We start from the raw sequence: 23,024 nt of genomic DNA on the forward strand, positions 1-23,024 counted from the left end.
ATTTCCCAGGAGGCTAGGCCAATGTCACCAGATGAATTTGTCCAGGCCTGAATGGTTGCTCGAATAGGATTCTAACAGGAGACAAATGAGATCTCTTTCTAAACCTAAGCTTAGAAGCTGCGGCAGCTGCCCTGGGTTAGTCTCAGGCTGTGTATCCCTCTGCAAGGCCCATGTGAACAAGAAAAGGCCACCAAAAGGACCAAGGCAATTCGACAGTCTCACGTGCACCGTGAGCCCTTCCAGGGTGGGGCAGAGGGAGACATGGCCTCAGGTGCATCCGAGGGGAGAAGGTGGGGAGCGGGGCTTGGTGGCCGGAGGAATCCCACCAGCGTGATGGTTTCCAACTCGTCTCGGGGTCAGATCCCAAAATGTGTTGCCTGTTTCTCTGTTTGTGAATTACCCTTCCCTGAGCAGAACAGCTGGGGCATTTTGTTTTCCATTCTTTGAACATGGCTGGGTTTCGGCCTTTCCAATTTCTCGTTCTCCACAGTTTAACACACACAGCAATAAAATATAGAGCCGTGTTCTGTGTTGTTTAGTTAATGAGGCAGTGTCTGGCAGCCTCTCCTCCTTCACCAAAGCCATCCTTGGGAAAAGTTCTCATTCAAACACCCTAGAAGCTGTTTTTAACCAGTGAATCCCAAGACTTAAACGTTTTCAGGCAATCTGGTTCTTATTGTAACTGAAACTAGTTTATTCTCCTCAGAACAAAAGAATGCCAGCAATTCGGCGGTCCTTCACACCGCTACGTCAGCAGCCAGAGCCTTCCTGAGCTCTGAGAAACAGCACGGGACTGCTCCAGGAGATTCGAAGGAGAGAGCGGACTCCTGACGGTTGTGTCAGGGCATCTGTTTTTAATTTGCCTCAGTCTTTATTCCATGGGACATACAGCCAGGAGTGTGTGAAACCCCAACGTACATCACTACAGAGAGCCTTTGGGGCCAGGTGTGATCCCAGAGCCCCAAGCCACATTCCGATGGGAAACTAGATGCGGTCTATACAGGGCTAACAGGGAAGGCTTTATTGGTAAATACCAGGAATACAAGAGCAGATCAAGGATCCAGATGCAAAAGAACCTTTTTGAAGAGTAGCCCTGCAGTGCGTTCTTCTCTGGAGGCCACAGGTATCAAGAGCGAGTGGTTGCACCACACTTAGGGGTCTACCTGAAGACCACCTAAAAAGAGTGGGATGCCCCAAGACCCCTGGAGCCCATCACAAACCCCCAATGCACTGCCCTTTATTATGATATCTCAATCTTTTGGAGGTTTTGGAAAGCATTTCTCTAGATGGAAGAATTATGTTTCAGGCCACCATGCTAGAGACGATCTCTGATTTTATTTAGCCTCATCCTAATAGACTTTTTTCCTCCCCTTCTCTTCCTTCTCTTCTTTCCTTCTTTCCCTCATTCAGTTGGTTGACATATAATTATTGAGTATTTACCTATGTGCCTGATCATGCTGGGATGTTGGAGGACACAGTGATGTGACCGTCAGAATGTGTAAGTTTTGTCACAATAACAAACCGTCTCAGGAACTTGATGTCCTGAAACAGCAAAGGTTTATTCTCCTTGTGCTACTTATCCACTGAGGAGTGGTGGAGTGCTCTGACCCCACCAGTCCGGAATCTGGGGTGCTGGTGCCCGCCACCAAGGGCAGGAGGACATCGGGAGTCAGAAGTGACACCAGCATACAAAGGGGGTTCCTGGGGGTCATTCCTCTGACCGGGTGGTCAGGTGGCCCTCTCAGAAGAGGTGACTGTTGAGCTGAGACGTGGAGCATGAGGAGGAGGTGGCTCAGGAGGGTCTGGTGGCAGAGCACTCCAAGAAGCACCAGTGGCAGCAAGGCCTTGCCTCTGGAACAGGCGTGGCACACCCAGCGGGCGTGGCCAGCGTAGCTGTACTATGGTGAGCGAGGGGGAAAGCAGTGGGGGATGTGGCCTGGCCCAGTAGGTCACCAGAGGCCAGACCCTACTGGGCCTCAGAGTTTGGGGCAGGGAGTTGGAGCTGTTTTCAAACTCTTTATTTTATCTAGATATTTAACTTAGCAAACAAAGTCCACCTTAGCTTCTAGAGACGGCCAGTCCTTGCAGAGCTCAGCCCTCTGCTGAGCTATCCTCCCTCACTGAACTCACTCAAGTGTCACTTTCTCCAGGAATCTTCTCTAACACCTCAGCCCGATTAGATGCCTCAGCTCAGAGGCACTATCAACCGTGCACTTGCTTTGCAGAAGAATCCCTCACTTCCTTGAGGGCAAGAGGGCAGAGACCAAGTCCCTAGCACAGCGCAGGGCAGTGGTAGGTCCTGAACTGAGGGTTTTGACTGAGTGAATGAACTGATGCATATGCTCCTTGCAACTTATGACATCAGGCACTATATGGGACAGAGCTTGGTAAAACACTACATACCTATTGTCATTAGCACCATAGGACTAGACACATGCTTACCATGAAGAGTGTTTGATGAAGACCCTCAGAACTGATGCAAGAGGACCCTAACTTACTTTAAGAAAACAACAAAGAAGATATGCAAAGGCAGGAAGAGAAAAAGGGTGTGTTGATTATATCCTATTTACCAACAGAGTGTAAACTGCTCTGCCCGCATGATCTCATTTGATTTTCACTACAGCCCTACAAAGTGCAAAGCTGAGGCTCAGGGAAAAATCAGTCACAAACTTGAGACCTGCCACATAGTAGATGCTCTATAAATATTAGCTGCTGTTATCATCTTCTTTAAGTATTATTATTACTACTGAAAAGAAGAAGGCAGAGTTTAGGGCAGTACATTGCACGTAGGAGAAATAGTATGTTTAAAGCAGAGAGGAGAGCCTGAGTTAAAAGTGCTTCAAAGATAGGGAGAAGAACCCCTAAGTCGAAAGCCCACAGCTCTTAGGAAGTCAGGGAGCCCTTTGAGAGACCCTGATGAATGTTGTGGACCTACTCCCCAGAGATGTGTACATACACACAGTTTGTGCAGATCTTCAGGTTTACAGACACACAAAAGCCCATCCATGGATTCCAGAATAGCAAACACTAATGGTGACCATATAATGCCAACTATGTGCCAGGCTCTAGTCTCAACATATCACATAAATTGTCTCATTTAATCCTTAGAGCAACCCTAAGAGCTAACTACTATTATTATGTCCTCCTTTATAGACAAAGAAATTGATCCTGAGAAGTTAGGCAACTTGCCAAAGATCACGCAAAGTGTGAGCATCAGTGGTAGTGCTGGGATCCGGACCAAGCTGGCTCTAGGGGAGCCCACCACACCCCACTGCCTCCCAAGACCCAGTTCCCTGGAGGTACACTGAGCTCCCTCCCTCCTGCATCCAAAGGAGGAACTTACTCTTTTAAGAGCAGACTCTGACCAATCCAACAAGAGCCCAGGCTACCTGTTCCTCGCACCTGCTGACCAAGCCTCCTTCCCAGTATGACGATGAAAGTACACACACTTGATTTCTATGGGCGTCCTGGTTCAAAAGTGATCAGCTCCAGACATGTTACTGAAACCATGTGAACACTTTGGAATAATGAGCTGCCTCCTTCAAGCAGAAACTTCTCGAACCTGTTTCCTCATCCCCTCTCCTGAGGAATGTGCAAACATTCCTTTTCCACCTCAGGGTATCAGATGTACCCATGGCTTAATCTCTCACCCACACTACGCCTTCAGTTCTGCTCCCCACCCTTCTTCATGAAGCCCGGCAGTATGACAGCACGACAGAGAGGCGAGGCCAAGAACCGAGGGAAGCTCCTGCACCAGCAGAGACAGGTAGCACACCCACAATTAATTATACACGTTTCTTGGGGAGCTGGTAAGCAAATCAATGTCATTGATGATTTATTCCCCAATTTGCTTTGAGTATGCACCTCATTAATCAATAATAGAAAATGGCATTAGAGCACTGGTGTTAACTGTCAGCAAAAGGCAGTGCACTGATTCTTTTAATTAAAAGAATGTGTATGGTGAATATGTCCATGTGTTATATTAGATATGGTACATTTTTAAATTGCTTTTTCACATCAAAAGCAATACTAGGGGTTTTGAAGAGGACGAGGACTGTAAATCCACAATAAGAAGCAAGTGTCTTGGCGTTCTTGGGAAATTTGACATGTGGCCTCGTCCAAGAGCATTCTGGGAATGGAGATAATGTTCTCTGGTTCTGGGCCAGGCTAAATGAATCCAGAGTAAGAGCCATCGTTGACACTCCATCAGAAAGACATAGAAAACAACAAGATGTGGCATCATATACCTTTGGGCACCAGATACAATTGATTTTATTTTGCCCAAGAACGTATATATGGGATATGGAAATTAAGTGGTTACCCAAAATTAAAACAGTCTAAGTTAGCAATGCTTTCCCCCTCCTCCAAAGTTCTGAGGATTAGATGTTTTCAGATTTAAAAATCAACAAAAATTAATATTAAATATTGCACTATTTACCCGGATGGGGAAAAGAAGAAGCCATTATGATATAGGATGGATTTCTAAGTGCTAGCTGTGTTGTTAACATGGATGGCACAGGGAAGGGACATGCTTTTAAAAGAAGAAGCTTGTTACATGTGTGTGGGACGCCCATGCCTCAAAGAGAATACAGACTGCTAGCCAGTCGGTGCTACTGGCCTACAATCAGGCTTCCACTAAAGAGAAGTTGGGGGTGAGAGGCCCTGTAGCCGACCGGGTGTGAGCTCAGTGTTCGACTGGGTGTGAGCTCAGTGTTTGTCAGGTAGACGTGGGCTGGAATCCTGGCTCAACTAACTACCAGCCATGCGAACTGGGGCTGAGCACTTGAATTGCCGGGTCTCTCAGATTTTGCATCTGCAAAACACGCAAAGGGCATAAGAATATCAGTAATTTATTGGACGTTTGTAGGATTACAAAAGATGATGTCTCTAAATCAATTAGCAGAGTCCCTTGATCCCTCGGTTGTGCTCAATAAAGGGTAAAAACAAAAGAAAATACAGCAAAGCAAGCATACAAGAACCAAGGTGGGGGCGGGGAAGGGAGAGTAGATGCACCTTAAAAGCCATGCCTAGGAGGTAATGAAGTGTGTGCTCAAGGGTAGAGAAATTTATTGGAGCTGTTGGGTTGGAAGAAAGTGGGCTGAGGAGCAGTGGCTAAGGGAATGAGACAAGGGGAGGGAACGAAATTCCTGAGTAATGGCCACGTGACTGTGGGCTGGTCACTTCCCATCTTGAGCCTCAGTTCCTAGGTAGGAAAATGGGAGCTTTGGGCTAGATAACCCCTGGGTCCCTCCAGCTCTGAAGGTCTAGGAGTCTGTTAGCCAGAGGTCACAGTGGGCTGAGAATTTCCTGGCTTCCCAGACATAATGTTTGTTGTATCCCTGTGTTTAGATCAGTGTTAGCTGCCCATTTCATAAACTAGGTTTCCTTCTTACTCCTCAAATCAGAACTAGAAATGGGCTAGGAAGGCCAGCAGAGACACACTGTTCCCATGTCGGGGTAGATGCTGTATTTGGGTTCTTTACTGATCAAGGCATCTGAGACCCATTTGTGTGTGTGTGTGTGTGTGTGTGTGTGTGTGTGTGTGTGTGTGTGTGTGTGGTTGGAAGGCATACAGGGAAGGGAGGGTGTCATGGTCAGTCTTGCAGAGCTGTCCTATATTACTCTCAAAGCTCTGGTATAACATAGCACACTTCAGGGTCAGACAGCCTGCTACATACGTGACCTTGGATAGGCTAAATAACCCTCTGTGTCTGTTTTCTCATCTGCAAAATGGTTTATTAATACCTACTTCATAAGTCATGTGGAAGACTATTGAAGGTATCTGTAGTGTGATATGTCCAATACCCCCTTTCATGGGACCTGCCTCTAGCATTTCATCGACTTGGTTACCATTAGAGCGACCCTGCTAGGGTCACATGGCCCTGCTATGCAGCAATGCACTGGTTCAGAGGTAGTCACCTGACCCAAGCTGGACCACTCACCACCCTTCCCCTGAAGTTTAGAAACTGTAACTATGATTTGTAAACCTTGACAGGTGTTGTTGCATGTATGTAGGGACACTCATGCCTCAAGAAGAATACAGACTGCTAGGGCTAGGGCTATGTTTAGGGTTAGGTTTAGGGTTAGGACTAGGGTTATAGATAGGGTTAGTTTCTGGCCACATGGATTAGAGAAGCCAAAGAAATTAGTCTGCAGAGGTGGAAACAAATGAATGGCCACACACAGAAAACTAGACATGTGAGAGAGAAACCTACACCAGCATTTAAATCTTTAACTCCAGTCATTCTTGAGGCTCAGCAGTTTTCCTTACCTTGTGTTTCCTGAATTATCCAATAGGATTATCATGTTTTTTGTATGCTAGTTCAAATTGGATATTTGTCTCCTTTAATCAAATTGTCCTTAACACGTGGATGGGGTGAAATAATGGATGAAAGTGTCTAGTATATAGTAGGGGCTCCATCAGTGTTAGTTCCTGTCCCCTCCTCTCTTCTGTTTTCTCTATGAGTTATGGAAATGAGAAGCCCTCACCGATGTCAGCAACTAGCTAGACTTCTTGTTCCCCACACAGGCCTGGAAGTGAACCAGGTGCTGCTGGTACAGGTAGGAAGAAATAGGCAAGACAGAAGAGGGGGCTGGTGCCCTGCCTCCACTAACTTCTTGTTCACACTCTTCTCACCTGGCATGCCCTTTCTACCCCTGATCACTCTCTCTGGGTAGAAAACCTCCCATCTTTCTTTCAGAGTCTGAGGGGAATGGCACCAGGAAGTCATTTATATTTCCCTCAGAGGGATAGAGTCTCCCCCTGCTCTCATTATAGCAGGTTGTATTTCCCTTCTGATACTCAACGCAGGCCAATTTATCCAACTGCCTGCCCCATGGCACAGCTGGGGCTCATGATTCTGCCCACAGAGTGGAGTGGTTAAGAGCTCGAGAGAGACAATCTCGATCCATGATGCTCCATCATGGATGACCTTGGGCAAGTTCCTTAATTGTTCTCTGCTTCAGTCTTCTCATTTGTAAAATGGAGATAATAGTATCCCCAATTTGGATCAAGTTCCTCCTTTTAATGCTCTCTTGATACTCTGTATTTCTTTCCCTTGTGGCACACATAACAAATGTAATAAAGTCATTTATTAGGTAATTAACACTTTAACACATGTCTTCTCTGTTAGTATGTGAGCTCCATGTGGCAGAGACACCATCTGCATTGTTCACTGCTTCCCTCCAAGTCTCCAGGACTTGGTTGCATGAGTGACAAAATGAATGAATGAATGAAGATATATATGAATGAACTATGTACTCGTCATATTCTCTTACTAGATGGCTATTCCCTTGAGGAAGAATTGCACCTTTCTCATCTTTTCTATCTCTTACAATGCCTGATGTGAAATAGGTGTTGAACATTAAACAGAGCTGGGTTGAAAGGTCAGCTGTGTGGAGGAGCAGGTACATTCTGGAGGGCATTGAGCACTCTCCCCAGGAATACTCAGTGTGCTTCAAAGGTAGACCAGCCATCTTTCTACTTGTGTTGCCTTTCTGCTCTTTTTGTTTCAGCTTCTTCACCCATAAAAGCAGAGTAATTGCCCTACGACATGCCAACACTCCATCACCAGACCTCAGGCTATCAGCTCAGAACCCAGGACAAACCTTGTCTAGTCCTATGACCTCACTGAACAAAATCTTTGGGCAGGGTAGACCCACCTTCCATTTAGCTCATTGGTATGAACACACAGCAGACATCAGAGCTTGGACCATCCTTGCTTATTCAGTGGAGTTGCTGCCTCAGCCACACGCATAGGATTTTATAAAAGATATTCACGTTAAATTACATTATTGTCCATGACTTCAAGACCCCAGGCATTCTGAACCTGACAATCTGGACTTGAAGTGCGTGGATTTTAAAATTCAGGGTCTTTTTTAAATTTTTGGATCAGCCAGATCCAAAGCATTTGGAAGTAAATTGGTATTTAACCTAAGACTTGCAAAAGAAAAGTCTAAAAGATCATGAAATTCATGACTAAGATTTCGAAAGCACAGGCAACAAAAACAGAAATAGACAAATGGGACTTAATTAAACTAAAAAGCTTCTGCACAGCAAAAGAAATAATCAACAGAGTGAATAGAACATTTGTAGAATGGAACAAAATATTTGCAAACTATGTATTTAACAGGGGACTCATACTCAGAATTCACAAGGAACTCACACAATTCAATAACAATAACCCCCCCAAAAAAACATTAAAAAGTGGGCTAAGGATATGAATAGACATTTTTCTAAAGAAGATAAACAAATGACCAAAAAGCATATGAAAAATGTTCAACATCGCTAATCATCAGACAAAAGTAAATTAAAACTACAATGAGATATCATCTTATACTGATCAGAATGGCTAGTTTTTTTTTTGAGACATTATATGGCTCTATTGCCTGGGCTAGAGTGCTATGGTGTCAGCCTAGCTCACAGCAACCTCAAACTCCTGGGCATAAGCAATCCTTCTGCCTCAGCCTCCCAAGAAGCTGGGACTACAGGCATGCACCACCATGCCTGGATAATTTTATATATATATATATATATATATATTTGTCCAGATAATTTCTTTCTATTTTTAGTAGAGATGGGGTCTTGCTCTTGCTCAGGCTAGTCTCAAACTCCTGACCTTGAGCGATCCTCCTGCTTTGGCCTCTCAGAGTGCTAGCATTACAGGTGTGAGCCACCATGCCTGGCCCATAATGGCTATTATTAAAAAGACAAAAAACAACAGATGTTGGTGAGAATGCAGAGAAAAGAGACCTCATACACTATTGCCAGGAATGTAAATTAGTGCAACCTCTATGGAAAACGATATGGAGATTTCTCAAAGAACTGACAACAGAACTACCATACAATCCAGCAACCCCACTATCGAGTAACTACACAAAGGAAAAGAAATCAATATACAGTTGATTGGGCCATCTTTGGGGCCTGATTCATTCTGAACTAATCAGAATCCTTTCCCTGGGAGTTTATGTATTTATTTACTTAATTAATTTCAAAATATTAATTAAGCAGGTACAAGTGTTTTTTTAATGTGGATATCTTGTATAATGCTTGTATCAGAGCTACTGGTGTGCCCATCACCAGAATAGTGTTCATTACACGCAAGAGGTAAGTTTTCATCCCACACCTACCCTCCTGGCCTCCTTGCTTCTTGGTTTCTCATGTCCTTACATCACTTTGTGCCCATGTGTACCCATCTATTAGCTCCCATTTATTACTGAGAACATATGGTGTTTTCCCTAGGAGTTTAAAGTCAAGGTAAGGTATTTTGACTTATAACTGACTACTCTCAAACAGAGGAAATGTAAACTTTACCTTTTTTTTTTTTTGCCATGTAGACTGAAAATGGAAGAGAATATAGAAAACTCTCTGGGTTATCTACAGTGCACGAGAGGCTGGTACAGTTCATCTCTGTCCCTGGTTTCTGAGATACCTGTATGCCCTTATAATAAATTTTTCTTTAGCTTTTTAAAAAAAAAGGAAAAGAAAAAAACACACCTGCATTTATATGTTTATCGCAGCACTATTCACAATACCAAAGATATGGAATCAACCTAAGTGTCCGTCAACAGAGGCCTGGATAAAGAAAATATGGTATATATACACAATGGAATACTATTCATCCATAAAAAGAATGAAATGATGTCTTCTGCAGCAACATGGATGGAACTGGAGGCCATTATCTTCAGTGAAACAAGTCAGACATAGAAAGACAAGTACTGTGTGTTCTGACTTACAAGTGGGAGCTAAATAATGTGCACCATGGGCAGATAGTGTGGAATGATGGAAAATGGAGACTTGGAGGGCTGGGGAGCAAGAGGGGGGTAGAAGACGGGAGGTTGCTTGGTGAGTACAATGTGCATTGCTGTAGCGATGGATGCCCTGAGACCTTGACCTCATCACAGTGTAATATCAATGTAGCAAAATTCCATTTTTGTTCCCCATGAATATGTAGACATAAAAAATGAAAAAATAAAAAACAAAGACATAAATATATGGTTCATTTTCATTGAAATATTTATTCATCATCCACTCTATATAGAACATGGGGGTATATGTGACTAGGAATATGAATATAAATATAAATATGAAACAGACCTAACTCTCAATGATCTTACTGATAAGCAGAGGAAATGGTATCACAATAGTAACTCATATCAATTCAAATATGTTTGGATGCAACAGAAAACACTAATTCACTCTAGTTTCAGTAAGTTGGAAATGTAGAAGCAAATACAAAGGTGGGGTGGATTTTAGAATTGGGTGATTTTCTTGCTGGCAATATCATCAAGAACCCTAATCCTTTCCATTTTTCCACTCTGCATCTTCAGTGTTGTTTTTTCTCTTAGTTTATAGCAAGTTACTTAAGTCTTCCGTGCCAGTTCCAGATATATTAGGCTGGTGCAAAAGTAACTGCAATTTTGGACCATGAATTTTAAATCATTATAACTAGGCTCAAATATATCTTTATTAATCAAAATAGGAACCATGACAATCAGTACATTTTTGCCAATAAGGAATATGTTTATTCACGTAGCATAGAAATCCATGCTTCAGGATTCCAGGAACTCTTGAAAAGCATTTTCTGCATCCTGCTGGTTGTGGAAGCATTTTCCCTGCAGAAAGTCGTTGAGATGCTTAAAGAAGTGGTAGTCGGTTGGCGAGAGGTCAGGTGAAGATGACGGATGATGGCGGTGCATCGCATTGATTTGCTGAGCATACTTCTCAGATGTATGTAATGGTTTTGCCAGGATTCAGAAAGCTATAGTGGATCAGACCAGCAGCAGACCACCAAACAGTGACCATGACATTTTTTTGGTGCAAGTTTGGCTTTGGAAAGTGCTTTGAAGCTTCTTCTTGGTCCAACCACTGAGATGAGCTGATCATCGCTGGTTGTCATATAAAATCCACTTTTCATCACACATCACAATCTGATTGAGAAAAGGTTTGCTATTGTTGCATACCAGAAGAGAAGATGACACTTCAAAATGATGATTTTTTTATTTTTGGTCAGCTCATGAGGCACCTACTTATTGAGATTTTCCACCTTTCTGATTTGCTTCAAATGCCAAACGACCATAGGATGGGCAACAGTGAGTTCTTTGGTAACTTCTTGTGTAGTTATAAGAGGATCAGCTTCAATGATTCTCTCAACTGGTCATTGTCAACTTCCGATAGCAGGCCACTGCACTCCTCATCTTCAAGGCTCTAGTCTTCTTTGCAAAACTTCTTGAACCACCACTGCAGTATACATTCATTAGCAGTTCCTGGGCCAAATGCCCAACCTAATATTAATGATATCTGGACATGACAATTTCCAGAGGCAAAATTGAGGCTCTCTCTCATGTTGTCTCCTTTGTAGAAGAAAGGACACCGTTCTCATACACCATCTAGGAAGGTCTCTTTTCCCATCTATTGTGTAGACCTGGGTCACATCCCCATCCCTACACCAACCATTGGCAAAGTGGCTATGGGACCACCATAATGAGTATTTACTTTGGGGGCTGTGAATGTGGTCAACATTTTCGGAATCACATGGGAGAGGCAGATGCCAAAACATAACCTAGGATCTGGAAGTCAGGAAAAGGGGTGAATAGATGGCAGGAGGACAACCAGCCACATCTTCTAAAGTCTTTAACATTAACTTGACATTTGATGGCATTCAAATCATTTTCATACACACCATCACTCGAATATGAACTCCATGAACTCAGGGATTTTTGTATGTGTTTTTTTTATGATGTACCTCAAACATATAGGAAGTGTTTGGCACATAGTAGGTACTCAGAAATATTTGTTGAATGAAGGAAATCTTGACTGTATTAGTGCACCCTAATTTTACAAATGTAGAAACAGAAGTTGAGAGCAGTTATGTGGATTATCCAGTCATCTTGCTATTGAGTGTCAAAGAAAGATTTGAACTTGTACTGGCCAGGCTCTAAATCCAATGCTTATTTGAGTCTCTTTGGCTTAGCTGTCTAATTTGTTTAAAAGGTATAGATAAAGTGTTCCAGAATTTTTGAAGACATATGTATTAATTCTTACTGGGGAAGTTAGAAGAGTTCAAGGAGAAGGCACATATAATTTCTATAATGGAGTTCTAAATACATATTCATACAGATAATAACAAAATAACTTTTCCTCGGTAGGATCAAGTCCATTACAATCCATTTTTATAAATATCGGAGACCTCCTGTGAGAGGCAGGCACAGGGCCAGGCAGCAGGGATGCAAAGGGGCAAAGCACACGCACCCTTGCTCTCGACTCTTCTCTAATCCAGCCTCGCCCATCTCAGCCGCACCGGCCCCTCCCCCACCCATGGGGCTTCTTGTGAAGCTCTGAGTTCAGCCTGGCGCTGCCACTTACATGTTGTGTGACCTCGGGCAGGAAACACATTCTCATAGACACTGTTCGCTCATCTGCAAAGGGGGAATAATTACCCTTGTCCTGCCTACCTCAGCAGGGTTGTTGTGGATTCTCTGAGACAACAATCACTGAAGACTTTTAAGAAAGTCAACATTATCTAAAACCCAGATACCAGAAAGGGTTTGAAATTCCTCAGGCAGCATGAACAGCAAAGATGCAGAGGCCTTAGGCACGATGGGATGCCCACACTCCACAAAAGGCATTCACAGGAGACTTTTCCACTTTATTCCAAAGTGTTGATTAAATTCCTAATAGCAACATTTAAGGGACTAAAAGACCATCCAGAACCAAAGCAGGTAGCCCCCCAAACACCCACACACAGCTTCCTTCCCGTCTCTCCTCAAGTGACTTGTTTTTACTGGAACCTAGTTTCCTCTTCCTGTCTGGAAAACCTTGTTTATAAAAGTTAGCTCTTAAAGGAAAGCAAAATAGAGAACTTTTCCCACCAACCAGCCTTGGAATTTCACCAGGTTACACTTCTACCCTTAACCAAAATAGGCCATGACTCAGCACGCGTGCTTGGGGGGCTCCATGCCTCAGTTACCTCCCCAGGAGATCACGTCCGCCATGATTGCCAGCAAACAGCGAGCTGCAGGGATGCCTCCATGGGGGAAAAAAACAGAGAAAACTTTATTTTGGGAAATTCCATCCTTGCCACACTTAACTTACACTGCCTAAACTCCCCTCAGGCCGTTCTCCGCCATCTTACCCATGGCTAGCAGTTTGGAGCTCTCCCCATTGCTTCTGCTCACGCACGTCAAATTGTCCTTAGTACTTACCCTGGCACCTCAAACTGCCCCATCCCCATCTGTGTGGCCCTAGAAACAGCTCTTCGACCTTTAGTTTCCTGGCCTGTACCACAGGGCAAAATAAGGGCAGCCATAGCCTTACTGGCAGGGCACTTTCTATTTGCCATGTATTAATTCATCTCATGCTCAAAAGGAGGGGACAGCTATTCCTATCTTCATTTGACAGATGAAGACACTGAATCACACGACAGTAAGGGATTGGCCCAAGGTAACAAGCAAGAGGCAGGGTTAGGATTGAAACCCAGGCAGTCTGGCCCAGGGGCCCTGGTATCAACCAGTAAATACACGATGGTCCTCTCCCTAAGCCCTAGGGATGTTTTGAGGATTAAAAGAGACAACTAGAAAATAGTAAGCATTTAATAAATGTAGTTATATTATTGAGCAAAAATATGTCAAAGTATTTTTTTTCTTTTTTTTATTTCAGCATATTATGGGGCACAAACGTTAAGGTTACATACATTGCCCTTGTCTCCCCTCCCCCCTTGAGTCAGAGCTTCAAGCATGGCCGTTCCCCAGACGGTGCACATCGCACTCACTATGTGTGTAAATACCCGTCCCCTCCTCCCCACTCCGACACCCGATAAATGATTTTTTTTTTAACATTTTGGTTACGTTTTATATTTTCGCCTCTCCCTAGCAAGGGTTAGAGGTATGCCCTTCCCTTCCACAATGCTCACCACACCCCAGATGTGGGTCTACCCCTCGACCCCCGAATCCCTGGTGAACACCACCACCCTTTGAGCACCATAGTGTTAATCAGTCAGTACCAATTTGATGGCGAGTACATGTGGAGCCCATTTTTCTGATCTTGTGTCACCTCACTTTGGATGATGGGCTTTATAGCAGACTCTCAATCTATGTCTGTGCCCTCCCTTCAGCTGTCTCCCCAGTGCAACCCCTTCGGCCATGACCTTCCCCTTCAGGTAGGTCAGTTTGAAGGCCCCTCCTGAGAGAGATACAATGCTCAATACATTTTTCCTAAAAATAGAGCCTTCTGAGTAATGTGAAGCATTGGGGTAGGCTCTGCCATTTGCTAGCCAGTACATTTTAGTGACACATTAATTCAACAGCCCCCAGCCACGGACACAGGTGCCATCAGTGCAATGCCAAGTTTCATGACAGTTTCTAAGGAATTCTTGTTCTTGTGAGAAAATAGCGTTGTTGGTTTCCACGAGGAGACTCCCAAGAGAGCAACACTCCTGCCCTCACCTCTGTCCTTTCTCCCTTCTCACTTTGGTAGAGGAGGTGGCTGACCTCACTTAAGACTGGAAAGAGACTGGGCGTGCCTGGCTCAGTCTCTTTGGAGTCTCTCTTCTCCAATCTGCCTGTGAAGAGGACACATTCCGGCACCCTCACATCCCAGGGGAAAAGGCTGAGGTTGTCTGGCTATGCTAGTGACCACAAGGTTAAGTATCTAGTGCAGGAGGAATATTGAGCACTCGCTGGGTCTCACATCCAAGCACAGTCAGTCCAGTTTTATCAGCAATAAAAATGTATGCTGGCCTCTGCGGTAAACATTAGTGCCATTCACCGAACACTCCCTCTTCTCCCCTCCTCAGCACAGGCTCGGAGGACATTTTATGAAGCTCTTGTGATAGCTGGGGTCATATGACTGGTTGTGGCCAATATTTGGGGAGTGGAAGTGACATGCGTCCATTGTGCGATAAGATTTTGAAAGTCAGTATGGCCTTTCGGGTTCCAGTCCAGCATGTTAAGAAGTTTAGATATCGTCACCATTCCATGCTAACAAGTGAACAGATGAACAAACTGAAAGATCAATGGCTGTTCATGGATGTGTTACAGAAGTGAGGTCACAGGACAAACTGCTGCTCCCAAATTGTAGAGACAGACAGATGCACAGAATCATGATTTGCTAGAGCAGAAACCTCTGTGGGAAATAGTGCCAAAGTAGGAAGACCTGGCATGCAATTGAGGAATTACTGGAGGCTCAGCGCACACAAACTAAAAATCCCCAGTCTTGGGATCCTCACGCTTTTGTGAGTTTTGCCTCCAAGAACTCTACCAGGTCTTCACAATGACTACAGGAGAAGTATCTGCTTGTGCTTCCAGCAGGGGGAGGGGGAAAGGAACCATTTTGAGATATACCAGAGCATTGTGTTCTTCTTTTTTTTTTGGAGACAGAGTCTCACTCTGTTGCCTGGGCTAGAGCGCTGTGGCATCAGCCTAGCTCACAGCAACCTCCAACTCCTGGGCTCAAGCGATCCTCCTTCCTCAGCCTCCCGAGTAGCTGGAACTACAGGCATGCACCACCATGCCCGGCTAATTTTTTCTACATATTTTTAGTTGGCCAATTAATTTCTTTCTATTTTTAGTAGAGACAGGGTCTCACTCTTGCTCAGGCTGGTCTGGAACTCCTGACGTTGAGCGTTCCAGAGTGCTGGGATTATGGGCATGAGCCACCACACCCAGCCTCGTGTTCTTCTTAATAAGGCCTATCCTCAGGAGAACTATTTTATCAAAGCCTACTTGGCTGGCATCATAACAAAGCCTAATCTACTACCTACCAGCTCCCTCCAGCTACCTTGTCCCACCTAAGGACCTGAAAAGCATCTTTGAAGTTCCCAGTCCAGGGGTACATATTGACCCAAACACTGAGACCTAATCACAGGACTATAGAACACTTCCCCTCCCCCCACACCTTAGCACTGCATTACTGAAGGCCTGTTTACTGTAGTTTCTTTTACCCAGTACATTTTGTCTGTTTTTCAACAGAAAATTGTATGGCATACTAAAAGTCAAAAAACACAGTTTAAAGAGACTGAAAAACATCAGAACCAGAGTCAGATATAGCAGCAGTGTTGGAATTATCAGGCCGTATATTTTTTAAAAACTATGATTAATATGCTGGGGCTTTAATGTAAAAAGTAGACAATAAGTGGGAACAGATGGATAATTAAGCAGAGGGATATAAGAAAGGATCCAAAAGAAATGCTAGAAATCAAAAACATGATAGTATAAATGAAGAATGTCTCTGATGGGCTCATTGCAGACTAGACAAAGTTGAGGAAAGCATCCCTGAGCTTGAGGATATGACAATAGAAACTTCCAAAAAAGAAAAGTAAAGAGGATAAAGAGTGAAAAAAAATAGACTATCCAAGAACTGTGGGACAACTACAAAAGTTGTAACATGTGCATAAAAGGAATACCAGAAAGACAGAAAAAAGAAACATAAAAATAATGACCAAGATTTTCCAAAAATTCATGTCAGTCATCAAACCACAGATCTAGGAAGCTCAGAGAACACCAAGCAGGATAAATGCTAAGACAAAAGCAAACAAACAAACAAAAAACCCCAAACTCCAAAACTACACATAGACAAATGATATTCAAACTTCATAATTCAAAGGCAAAGAAAAAAATCTTGAAAGAAGCTGGGGGGATGGGGCAGGGAACACCTAACCTATAGAGAAGCAAAGATGAGAATTATATCTGATTTTTCTGAAATCATGCAAGCAAGAAGAGAGTGGGGTGAAATATTTAAAGTGTTGAAAAGAAAAAAATGAATTAGAATTCTGTGCCCTATGAAATCATCCTTTAAAAGTGAAGGAGAAATAAAGACTTTCTCAGACAAGCAAAACTTGAGGGGATTTGTTGCCAGTAGAACTGACTTGCAAGAAATGTTAAAAGAAATTCTTTAGAGAAAAGGAAAATGATATATATATGAAACTCAGATCTATATAAAGAAAGAAAGAGCATGAGAGAACACATTAGTGAAGGTAAAATAAAAGCTTTTACTTTTCTTACTCTTAACTGATCTAACAGATAATAGTTTGTTCAAAATAATAGTAGTAATAATGTATTTGAATATGTATACACACATATGTATAGTTTTGTTTAAGTGGAATGAATGATAGTGAAGATACAGGGATGGAACACAGGGAGGAATCAGAAATATTTTATTAACATAAGTTACTTGCACTACCTTGAAGTAGTATAGTGGACTTGGGTTAATTGTGAATATATATTGAAAACTTTATAGTAACCACTTAAAAAAGTAAAAGAAGCATAATTGATATGCTAAGAAAGGAGAACATTGAATCATCTACAATGCTCAATTAAAACCACAAAAGACAGAAAAAGTGTGAAAGACAAATGGAACAAAGAACAAGGACAACCAATAGAAAAAGTGACACATATGGTAGACATTAATCCAACTATATCGATAATCACCTTAAATGTCAATGGTCTAAATATAATAACCAAAAGACAGAGATTGATAGAGTGGATCAAAAAACAAGACCCAATTATGTGCTGTCTACAAGAAACCCACCTTAAATATAAAACACATCTAGATTAAAAGTAAATGGTTGGAGGAAGATATCATGCTGACACTGATCAGAAGAAAATGAGAATAACTATATTAATTTCAGAACGAGCAGAATCAGAGCTATGAAAGTTATGAGGTATAAAGAGAGGCATCACATAATGATAAAGGGGTCAATATCCTGAAAGCAAAACAATCTTTAATGTGTTTGCTCCTATCGACAGAGGGTCAAAATATATGAGGCAAGAACTCACACAAGGGCAAAGAGAAATAGATGAACTCACTATTACAGTTGGACACTTCAATGCTCCTCTATCTGCCTGCTGGATCTGCCTAGAAATGGCCAGATCCAGCAGGCAAAAAATTAGTAAGGACATATGTTGAACTGAACAGCACCATCAATCCACTGGATATAATTGATATGTATAGACTATTTCATCCAACAACAGAAAACACATTTTTCTCAAGCTCATATGGAACATTCACTGAGATAGACTATATTTCAGCCATGAAATATACCTTGAAATATTTAAAGGAATAGAAATTATATAATGTCTTCATTCAGACCATGATGGAATTAAACAAGAAATCAGTAACAATTTTGAACTCTCATTCCTCAACTCAAGGAGACTCCTGAGCTCTATGTCAACACCGCCTCCCTAGCTGCTCCCTGGAATATTTCTCCAAGCAGTAATCCAGTAAAATCATTAATTTATCTTCTTCCAGGGATCACTGTCCTGAGTTGCCTGCTGTCCAATGCCATGCATTACCATCGTTTCACAATTTTGTCTAGTGTTTAGTTGTTTAATGTGGCAGGCTAAATCCAGCACCATCCTGTCCATCATGACCAGAGGTATAAGTCCTATCATTGCTATTTCAAAGCCCTCATTTTAGCTTTCCTTGTCACATAATTAGTAGTTGGGTTGGCCTCAATGCAAGCAGGCTACTTTCTTTGTGAAAGTCACAGTTATGAGACATACAGAGACCCAAATGTTCTGTCTACCTAATTTTTCATTTATTGTCAACAATTCATATTTTGCATTTTCTTGTACATGTGTTCCACAGTGGAAGTTTGTGACAACTACAGGTTACAAAATATCTTCAGGTCCTGGTATAGCATACATATTGAGCACATGCTCCCATTGCACCAGTAAAGAAAGTTGTATGGCCTTTCTTGCCTATCTCAAAATAAGCCCTCTGCATGAATCCAGCTCTGCTGCATATGCCTGCACTTCACGTGTGTGTGTGTGTGTGTGTGTGTGTGTGTGTGCGCTTGTGTGTGGTGTATATGTACATGTGCATGCTGGGTATGGGGGATAGTTGGCAGAAAATCAAAGCAAAAATGTTCATACACTCTACCATTTTATAACCTACTTTAAACCTGCACCATGTGTCAGATAACTTAAAATATACTATGACCTTTAATCTTCCGAATTTCCCCAAAAAACAAGTGCAATTCTTATGCTCATCTAACAGATGAAGAACCTGAATTCAATAGCAAATTCCTCAAGGTCACACAGTAGATGTCTGTGATAAAGCCTGGTTTTGAACACCTATCCATCTGTCTTCAAAGCCTTATGTACTTAGTCACCATCCTCTTCTGGATTTTAATAGCTTATTTCCTATATTGCCTAGAAGGATGGTAAACACATGGATGGATCTCTATAAATACTTTTACATTTACTGAATGCTTGAGATAGATTCCTATAAAAATATTTTAAAGCCCTTGTGTTCTTAGCACTTAACTTAGTCACAGCCCCTAGCACATAGTAAATGTTAATAAATATTTTTGCTTTAATATGCAAAATTACAACTATCTAAACAAAACATACTACTATAGACTGTAATTTCTCTCAAGTTTGATGGTGGGTGGCATTTTTTATCCCTATTGGCATGCATTTTTGTCTATTTTAATATAGTGTGCTGTTTTTATTTTATAAGGTAAGATAAAGCATACTTCTTAAAAATACTTCTTTCTCTTAACCATGCAAGTCTAATTCCCCAGCCCAAGAGGAAATAACTTTAATATTACCCCTTGTCTTTTCACACAGATCTAACATAAAGTAATTTTGAGAAGACAGCCTCCTGAGTGCTGATAAACTTAGGGCAAAAAAGGCAAATAAAACTTGTTTTTGCTTCTACAATGTCTATTCACTTTTATCCTATTGTTTTATCCCACTATGTGCTGCATAACAGAATACCACAAACTGGGTAATTTGTAATAAACAGAAATTCATTGGCTCACCGTTCTGGAGGCTGGGAAGTCCAAAACAACAGTTCCAGCATCTGGTGAGGACCTTCTTGCTGCATCACTACCTGGTGAGAGAGAGCAAGAGAGTGTGGGTACACTCCCATGGTAACAGCCCTCTTGGCCTTACACCTCTTGAAGGTCCCATCTCTTACTCTGATGATGGCAACTGAATTTCAACATGAGTCTTGGAAGGAACAAACATTTGAACCACGGCACCTGTCATGGGCATTCTAATTGTTTTATGGAGAACTCATCCTCCCTCACTCTCAATTGATATGTTCCTGGAAGTTCACTCCATCCTCTCTCACCACTAACCCCAAGATCCAGGAATGGGCATGTGACCTTACCCTGACCCTTTGATCTAGCACACGGCCATGACACAGTGGTGTGGTTTGCACCTGATTTGTTCCCTTTATGTTTTATCAGAGCTAAGCCCATGTGGCTTCATTCTGAGACTATCAGTGAAAATATTGGGAAAGAAATATTTTGTATTTTCTGGACTGGGAACTTATAGGAGAGAATCCTGGAGCTGCTGCTGGTCATCTTGTCACACTAATGGGGAGCTGGCACGAAAATGTCACTGATGGAGAAGAAAGTTGTGAGTTCTAATGATACCAGTTAGGCCTGTGAAACCAGCCTCTCTTGAACCAAAATCTACCCAAAATCATATAGGTGACCTAAAAAAAATTCTCTTTTATGCTCAAACCTGTTTGAGTTTCTATCATTTGCAACCCAAGAGTCCTAAGGGAAAGAAGACCAGGGTTTACCAAACACCTACTATGTCCCTCTTGCCTCAGGGACACTGTATTTGTCACAACATTGTTAAGGTATGTACTAGTCTTTCCCATTTTACAATTAGGAAAACTAATACCCAAAGAAGTTAAGAAACTAGGCACACATCAATTAGGAAATAGCTGTACTTGAATTCAATCCTATGTCTTTCTGGCTCTAAAAAAAAGGTCCTTCTACTACTGAGTGCAGCAGGAACAAATCTCTGTGATAAATAATCCTTTCCAGTGGGGTGTGTGAAAAGCATATGAAACAGGGAGACAGATTTCTAGCGTTTTCCCCCTGGCTTACCATACCTTTCGGTATGACCTTGAGCACGTTTCCTCTCTGAATCTTAGGGTGTTGTTTCTTTTCGCTTTTTTTTTTTTTTTTTTTTTTTTTTTGGTGTATGAAACCATGGGGTTTGGACTAGATGCCCCATTTCCAAGTTCTTTTCAGCCCTAAAAATGTAGAATGTCAATTCTTGACTATTTTCTTGAAATTCCCAAGTTAGGTACTGAAAGAACCAGACATTGAAGCCAGCCAATAGGCAAAGGTTCCCTCAGCAAACCTTCTCTCCTAATTTGGGCAAACGGGTGAGGTATGTGTAATTAAAACTACAAAAATAACAAGCTTCCTGCCAAGTTCTACCCTTACTTAACCATACTCCTGGGGGTTGATTTCAGGAGGGGCAGTGGATGTAGAACCCAGGATGGAATTTGGCCTCATGCGTGAATTCTTATAACTTCCAAATGATGTCAGTGCACTTATTTGAGAGACTGAGAAAGTGCTGAGTTTAGTCTATTCACCTCCATAAAGAAAAACTGGAAACCACTGGGCTGGGGCCAGCGTCTACCAATGTTATAAAGCTAAGAACACTTTTGGCAGGGCAAAGCCATTCGGGGAGGATCATACTCAAGTCATGCTGATTTATGGTGTTACCTTTCTTTCTCATTAAGAGTTTGTTCTAAGATAGGGAATACCAGCCCCATTCGTGCAACTGGCTCAGAGAAAATGGAACTGCTAGAAAGCATCATTTGTTAACCTCAGAACCTGAGGTTCTATAACCTCACTAAGGTCATAGAAATTGCAACTGCAGCTACAAAGGGTCAAAGGGTTAAGTTCTCATTCAGGAGACAGTAAGAAAGCTATTGAAAAAATTATCTAAATAAACTAGAAATAGGCCGGGCGCGGTGGCTCACGCCTGTAATCCTAGCACTCTGGGAGGCCGAGGCGGGTGGATTGCTCAAGGTCAGGAGTTCAAAACCAGCCTGAGCGAGACCCCGTCTCTACCATAAAAATAGAAAGAAATTAATTGGCCAACTAATATATATATATATATATAAATCAGCCGGGCATGGTGGCTTGTGCCTGTAGTCCCAGCTACTTAGGAGGCTGAGGCAGGAGGATGGCTTGAGCCCAGGAGTTTGAGGTTGCTGTGAGCTAGGCTGACACCACGGCACTCACTCTAGCCTAGGCAAGAAAGCGAGACTCTGTCTCAAAAAAAAAAAATAAAATAAAAAAATAAAAATAAACTAGAAATAGAGTTTTGATTCTAGTTAGTCAAATAATGGCTTTTCTTTCTCATGTGTGTATGCCTGAGAACTGCCTCTGTTATGAGTTCTAGGCAGAGTTTTTTTTTTTTTTTTTTTTTTTTTTTGAGACAGAGTCTCGCTTTCTTGCCTAAGCTAGAGTGAGTGCCGTGGCATCAGCCTAGCTCACAGCAACCTCAATCTCCTGGGCTCAAGCAATCCTGCTGTCTCAGCCTCCCGAGTTGCTGGGACTACAGGCACGAGCCACCATACCCGGCTAATTTTTTATATATATATATTAGTTGGCCAATTAATTTCTTTCTATTTTTATAGTAGAGACGGGGTCTCGCTCAGGCTGGTTTTGAACTCCTGACCTTGAGCAATCCGCCCGCCTCGGCCTCCCAGAGTGCTAGGATTACAAGCGTGAGCCACCGCGCCCGGCCCTAGGCAGAGTTTTGATTATACTAAGATCATGTATGTCCAAAGGACTGGAGAATGCCAACGTTCTACCTGGATCCAGCCATCCCCTCCCACAGGGAAATCCTAAGAAGAAAAGGCATAGTGGGTGTGGGTAGAGTGGGCCCCAGAGTTAGGAGGTCTAGGTTCAAACCCTTGCTCCATCACTTACCAGCAAGAAAAACTAGCGCAATTTTTCCCATCTGGAAAATAAAAAGAACAACAATAGTACTTTCTCAAAGGTTTATGAAGATTAAATAAGTTAATTCATGCAAAATACTCATTGTTTGGCACATAAGCATGCACTCAATGAATGCTAGCTATTAATCCTGAAGATCTTACACACATAAGAAACAAGACCAAATCTAAACAAGGTACAACTTCATTTTTATCAGGACCAATGACTGGCATACCCACTCTAGGTAAACTGAGGACAGTTTGCCACCTGGTATAAGTGTCCATAAGGGCCCCTACCTTCCAACTGGAAAGTTTGAGTCTC

General features: G+C 42.4%; 1 long non-coding RNA gene across 1 annotated transcript; it reads right to left on the bottom strand.

Annotated features, from left to right (window-relative positions):
- Positions 1 to 4,275: 4,275 nt before the first annotated feature.
- LOC142873266 (uncharacterized) lies at positions 4,276 to 22,730 on the bottom strand. Its single transcript, XR_012921305.1, has 3 exons — positions 22,698 to 22,730; positions 19,764 to 19,834; positions 4,276 to 4,813 (listed from the first exon to the last, which is right to left on the bottom strand). It is a non-coding gene; the product is annotated as an uncharacterized LOC142873266 (long non-coding RNA).
- Positions 22,731 to 23,024: the final 294 nt, after the last annotated feature.

This window comes from Microcebus murinus, chromosome 10, assembly GCF_040939455.1.
Source record: "Microcebus murinus isolate Inina chromosome 10, M.murinus_Inina_mat1.0, whole genome shotgun sequence".
In the NCBI taxonomy this organism is placed as follows: Eukaryota; Metazoa; Chordata; class Mammalia; order Primates; family Cheirogaleidae; genus Microcebus; species Microcebus murinus.